The sequence below is a fragment of the Ostrinia nubilalis genome, chromosome Z (assembly GCF_963855985.1).
Source record: "Ostrinia nubilalis chromosome Z, ilOstNubi1.1, whole genome shotgun sequence".
Taxonomy (NCBI): domain Eukaryota; kingdom Metazoa; phylum Arthropoda; class Insecta; order Lepidoptera; family Crambidae; genus Ostrinia; species Ostrinia nubilalis.
This window is the reverse complement of record NC_087119.1, coordinates 17,021,551-17,028,529: the sequence shown is the minus strand read 5'-3', so window position 1 is coordinate 17,028,529 and position 6,979 is coordinate 17,021,551. Positions and strand designations below refer to the sequence as shown.

The following is a 6,979-nucleotide window of genomic DNA, read 5'->3' as shown; positions in this document are numbered from 1 at the left end:
TCTCTTGCGAACACTTTGGAGCCTTGGTACCGCTTCCACATTGCATTACAATAATTGTTTTTATTGATATGACTAAAGAAGCGTGTTCTTGTATGAGTTATTAAATTATCTAAAATCGTAGAAGAAAAACCGAAAAAACCGAAAAACCCGGATTTATAACTGACAAAAACCGAGTTCCAAATTGTGTCGGTTATCCGGTTTTTTCGGTTATCCGGTTAACCGGTTTGCATGCCCTACTTCGAAGTGAATCGGGTGCACTCATGGTTCCAATTACTGTTTTGAAGTTGTAAAGTGAGGTTATGTTGTAAGGGTTTCCTGCGGGAATTTTTCAAGTTCAAAATAGAATACAAATAAAGTCTAAGAGTATTCATTAAGTTTAATTGTTTCAAAATGGAGTCTAATAACGCGGACTTCAAATACGTCATGAGTCACTGATTGGGAGCCCACAAAGCGAGCAATATTTGAAATGCGACGAATCACAAATTGTCTGCTAACACAACTGCAACTGCTTCCCGGCTACAACTACAGCAGGGCTAAGATGCGCGCCGTGATAAACTGCTATCGCGGCGTTATATCGATTTTGACGTCACTATATCGTTTTATCTACCGGCGCTAACATGGCACCCCGAAAATTATCATGTCATCTGTCAAAATGTGATAGTGATAGATTTGTTTTTTTTTTTTTGTGATAAACCTGGCAAGCCCTAACATGAAGCGCTAACTATATCATATTTTGACATCACGATAGGATAGGATGTGGTGTTTTTATCGTCCTCGATCCTTGCCCACGATAGCAAGACGATAGGAGATTAACTTTTTTGCAAGCTACTTTAACTCTATTTATTTATCATTTATAATGGTAAATGACATTTTACGACTAATTTGAGGCTAGTAAAATTCAAAGAAAGGAATCTAGCACCTTTGTGATACTTTTACTTCTAGGTGGAGATTGAGTTCTAGTTCAAGAGTTTATCAGTGTGAGGCGAATCTTGCGACAGTTTATAATCGCTAGCTGCAAAATCTTAGTGCTCCCACAGTCCCACCCACATATTAATTATTACATTACCTACCTTGTAAAATAACCATTACTTACCTACTTAGGTAGGCAGTCAACAGTACATCAGACAATACATATTAAGTTGCAAATGTCGTGAGATACCCCACAGTGTTTAGCTTGATTTAAGTACCTACTGTCATCTGTACATAATCTTATAAAATTATTGAAAATGGGGCGGAATGTGGTGACCGAGCTTCTTGTGTCTACATCAAACAGTGGCAAGGTCATTGTCAGAAATTAGCATTGGGTGGGATGTGTAATCAAACTTGCTATAATAACAATGAGAATAAATGAATTTTACTAATTTTATAACTTGATGGTGATACCATACATACATTCCACATTACTATCAATCTAATTCCTCCATGTGGTCTTTTTTAAGGGCTTTAATGTGACAGGATGATAATCTTGTACAATTTATTCCATTATAATAAATTCATCATCATCTCAGCCATAGGACGTCCACTGCTGAACTTAGGCCTCCCCCAATGCTTTCCATGTTGCCCGATGGGGCAGCAAGGTTCTGGGGTGGAGGCCGGGTACCGGAATACGCAGCGTGGGACGTCCACCCACAAGGTGGACCGACGACATCATAATGGTAGCAGAAAGGCGCTGGACGCAGGCAATAAATTCATTATTGCAGTGTAATTTCAAAATAATTCAACCATTATTTACAAAATCTTTATTTGGAAAACTTTTGTTTTACAATAGCTATTTATAATTTCAAATACAAACAGAATTCCATGAATTGGTTAGCCTAGCCAGTACCCTTGAAGTTTTTCTTGCTGATTGTTATTGTAAATTTTCATGATAGTGAGCAAGACTTGATTATGTCTGCTTTAGAATGAAATAATCACTCATAATCCCACACTTCTTCATCCACTGTCTGAAAAAAGAAAGAATATTATTTAAACACAATTATAAATATTACAATTACATAAACAGTTCATAAATAGAAACATTTACTTAATCCTATTTGTATTTTAAGTTTACATACAAAATATTGATCACAGTATTATTACACGGTGAAAGAACTATGTGAAATAAATATAGGAAAGAAGGTGAAAGCTTATTTGTAGGAATAAAGATATTTTTCCTTTTCTCCGGTGCTGTTACTTATGAAAATCAAGATCTGCGGAGTATAGCTAATATTTTAGATTTTAGGTACTTACTTTGCTACTTATGAGTGTAACTTTATTTCTCAAATCTCAATAAACTTTCTGACTGCTTCATGTAAGTTGAATAATTACTGTAAACCTCGCATTATGGGGTAGGTAGTGGAGTTCGGTTATTCTGTTAATTTTGAAGACTTCATTCTTTAATACTATCGGTATGATTAGGAATTCTTCATTGTTTTTCTTTAACTTGGTTATCTCTTCGTTTGATATTTTCCGTACTTTAGAAATATTAAAAATAAGACTGGAAACATAAAAATACAATTTTAAAAACAAATACAATCAAGCAGTCATGTAATGTCAACAAAAGTGACATAACTTTTTTTTAATGACGTTCTCACTGCTTTAAGATATGTGTTTTTAGCCGAATTAGTAGCAGAAATGAACGAGATTGAACGAATGAGCTAAAATATTTCAAGGTTGGCCAACATAATAACGCAATTTTTTCTTAATATGGCAACAATTCGGTTATCACGCGATAGCGGTCGATAGACTTTTCTATCGATGGTTCCATGTTAGGGAAAATGATAAAATTATCTACGTGATCGAAAATTGTCTTATCATATCATGTCATTGTCGATGCGCGCATCTTAGGCCTACAGGACTCTATTTTAGAAAGGTGTATTCATGTCCCGGAAATAATATTCCATTAAGAATTCATAATAATCTTCAATTTTAAATGTCTAATGCTGGTTTTCATAATCAAACCTTATCAAAATCCGTCCGTCAACTGTCAAACGTCAATATGTTTTTTTTTCAAAATATTTACGATTTTCGAAGCTTTTACATAATAATATTGTTTCATATTGTTTACAGGACTAAGTACCTACTTAAACGATTCAAAAGTGTAAAAGCATTGAAAATTATGGATATATTTTGATCGCAAACAGATTGAAATTTGACAGTTGAAGGACATTTTCGTTTTCGGCCGAAAATGAGACTGCAGCCGAAGCTTCGTTTTCGTTTTCGGCTGAAAATCCATATTCGGTCGGACACTAATTATTAACCTTTACTTATAGCCGGGTTTTGCTCTACTATACAATCAACAAAAACATGTCAACATTCACCAAAATTACCTACAAAAAATGTTAAACGTTGTCATCTTTTTGTTAATAGTGTAGGGCAAGACACGTGCTGGAGACCCGGCTTTGTATAGCCGGATGTCCAGGGCCCCGATTGTGCTAATTTCTTAAGGCTAATTTGTAATGTCTCCAATTCATTCACATTTCATCTCTAGTCCACAGGGTAGTCACGCTCTATTTTCATTCCTGCTGAAGTGCAATTCGTTATCGTGGTAAAGTTCACGCGCAAACAAAAAACAAGTTGTTTGAGAAAAAATATCTTTCTGTCAGCTTTTACACAAACGTTCGTTTGAAATAAGTAGCTATCAAAGCAACACGCGACATCGCGATACGAATTTGTGCAAACAGCTGATTTTCGTTTGTCGTCCAGTTCATTGCAGTTGAAAATATTTAATCGGGGCGCTGTGTGTTGTTACAAAAATGTAACACTACCATGGAAGTAGGTACGGTTTGGACAAACTGCTTTAATTTTTAGTAGAGATATTTTTATAAAAAGAAAACCCTTAATACAGTTACTTTTTCTATTTTCAATTTTCACAGACATACAAAATAAATTGACCAGTAGGCCTAAGATGCGCGCATCGACAATGACATGATATGATAAGACAATTTTCGATCACGTAGATAATTTTATCATTTTCCCTAACATGGGACCATCGATAGAAAAGTCTATCGACCGCTATCGCGTGATAACCCAATTGTTGCCATATTAAGAAAAAATTGCGTTATTATGTTGGCCAACCTTGAAATATTTTAGCTCATTCGTTCAATCTCGTTCATTTCTGCTACTAATTCGGCTAAAACACATATCTTAAAGCAGTGAGAACGTCATTAAAAAAAAGTTATGTCAATTTTGTTGACATTACTTGACTGCTTGATTATATTTGTTTGTGTTTTTAAAATTGTATTTTTAAGTTTCCAGTCATAATTTTAATATTTCTAAAGTACGGAAAATATCAAACGAAGAGATAACCAAGTTAAAGAAATACAATGAAGAATTCCTAATCATACCCATAGTAAGAAAGAATAAACTAAGTCTTCAAAATTAACAGAATAACCGAACTCCACTACCTACCCCATAATGCGAGGTTTACAGTAATTATTCAACTTACATGAAGCAGTCAGAAAGTTTATTGAGATTTGAGAAATAAAGTTACACTCATAAGTAGCAAAGTAAGTAGGGTAAACCACCCAATTATTGGCACTTTAAGCAGCTACTTCACAAAACCGGTAAAATTTACATGTAAAAATATGTTTTATCAAAGATAAAAACATTTATATTGGTCTTTTAATCTTTGCAGAATATTATAAAGTACTTATCATTAATAAATTTAATCATTTATTCAATATAGTGTACCTTTTAAAAAAATACCTCAAAATACCAGTTGTTGGCATAGCCAAACCTTTTATTGGCAGTGATAATTACCTATTATTGGCACTGCTCTCGCAAGACTGAAAAATAGCTGCTAGGTCTTATGTAGAGGTTTTAAAGAGATTCATGATAGAAATAAACAAAATAAAATCCTTTGTTAAAAGAAAAGTAACATTTTTTTTGTATAGGAACATACCATATCAGTTCAAACGCTTATATTTAAATATGGTTTTAAACTTTCCATAACCACTTTTATCAAATCGTCTTTTCTCTTCGGAAATCCTTTTTAGCTACTGATTTTTATTTTATCCAGTCAACAAAAAGCTGTTCTTCCTCGTCAGTTAAAACTGTGAACGGACTGGTCTTAGAGCGATGATCAAGATGTTGCAATCTGAATTGTATAGTAGACCGTGGCACCACTTTCAAAGCTTTTCACAGGCTTATTCCACTAATCCCCGTGGGGATTAGTGAACTTTTTATTCATTAATCCCCACTAACGTTAATGGAGCTAACATTATTTTATTTTTCTTTATTCAGAAAACTACGTTAAAAAATAAAATACTAATGTAAAAATCATGTACCTTCTATTTATTATTGGATAAGAACTCACTTATTGATTATTTTTATAATCAAATTAAATTAAATTTAAGCCTGATTACAAAGCTATTAATTTACACAATTTTTATCTTGTTACATTTTGGGCCAAATTTGTATGTAATCGTTTCCAACTTCTTTTAAATGATACCGATTCAATATCCATAGTGCTTTTGGTTAATCAGGTAAGTGTAATTTTTTTTTAAGTATTGTAATCAGTCTTAAATTTAATTTTATTATCAAATAAAATTAAATTTAAGACTAAAAATAATAAGTGAGTTCTTATCCAATAATAAATAGAAGGTACCTGATTCTTACATTAGTATTTTATTTTTAACGTACTGGGGATTAATTAACTTTTTAGTTCATTAATCCCCATTATAAACTCCATTGGCGTTAACGGGGATTAATGAACAAAAAGTTCACTAATCCCGTTGACGGGGATTGTCAACGGGGATTAGTGGAATAAGACTTTGAGGCTTTGAAAGTGGCTAAAAAGATAATATTTTTTATTGGCTCCTTTTTAACCAATGTTTGATACCCGTGCCAATAAATGGATTTAATATAATTGGCAGTGGGCCAACATTTGGATTGGTGTATCCAAAACGTTAGAAAATATTTTAAATGCAATTTAAACTCAATTTTGAGACATACAAGGTATAATTTTTAATAAACTCAAATTATTTTAAATACCCTTTTATTGGCATGTGTGCCAATAAAATGGATAAACAGATTTTATGCATACCAAATGTTGGCATACTACAAATAATTAAAAGTTGGCGGTTAAATTATAAAATAATGTTTTAAAAAGGCAGTTAATATATTCAATAATAAGACAAAATGATTATGTTTAAGAACAACATAATAGATTTGCATTTTTTTAAAAGATTATGATAGCTCTTACCTTAGTAAAAAATGAATATTTCGATTGTTTTTTTCGCACAAGTCCCGGTTTGTCAAACAAATGGTTGAAGCGCCGCGATGTTTGAAAAAATAAAAAACGTGTGTAGCCAGTTGAGTAATAAATGATATTACTCTTCAATTTCTACTAAAAAATATAAGGTTTGGCTACAAAGAATCTTAATTTTCTTAAAAAACTGGAGCATGCCAATAAATTGGTAGAGTGCCAATGATTGGGTGGTTTACCCTACCTACCTAAAGTCTAAAATATTAGCTATACTCCGCACATCTTGATTTTCATAAGTAACAGCACCGGAGAAAAGGAAAAATATATTTATTCCTACAAATAAGCTTTCACCTTCTTTCCTATATTTATTTCACATAGTTCTTTCACCGTGTAATAATACTGTGATCAACATTTTGTATGTAAACTTAAAATACAAATAGGATTAAGTAAATGTTTCTATTTATGAACTGTTTATGTAATTGTAATATTTATAATTGTGTTTAAATAATATTCTTTCTTTTTTCAGACAGTGGATGAAGAAGTGTGGGATTATGAGTGATTATTTCATTCTAAAGCAGACATAATCAAGTCTCGCTCACTATCATGAAAATTTACAATAACAATCAGCAAGAAAAACTTCAAGGGTACTGGCTAGGCTAACCAATTCATGGAATTCTGTTTGTATTTGAAATTATAAATAGCTATTGTAAAACAAAAGTTTTCCAAATAAAGATTTTGTAAATAATGGTTGAATTATTTTGAAATTACACTGCAATAATGAATTTATTGCCT

At 32.4% G+C, this 6,979-nt stretch overlaps 1 long non-coding RNA gene across 1 annotated transcript; it reads right to left on the bottom strand.

Moving 5' to 3' along the window:
- Positions 1–1,724: 1,724 nt before the first annotated feature.
- LOC135086481 (uncharacterized) lies at positions 1,725–2,508 on the bottom strand. The gene is made up of 2 exons (XR_010260498.1): positions 2,230–2,508; positions 1,725–1,943 (listed from the first exon to the last, which is right to left on the bottom strand). It is a non-coding gene; the product is annotated as an uncharacterized LOC135086481 (long non-coding RNA).
- Between the last annotated feature and the right edge of the window lie 4,471 nt (positions 2,509–6,979).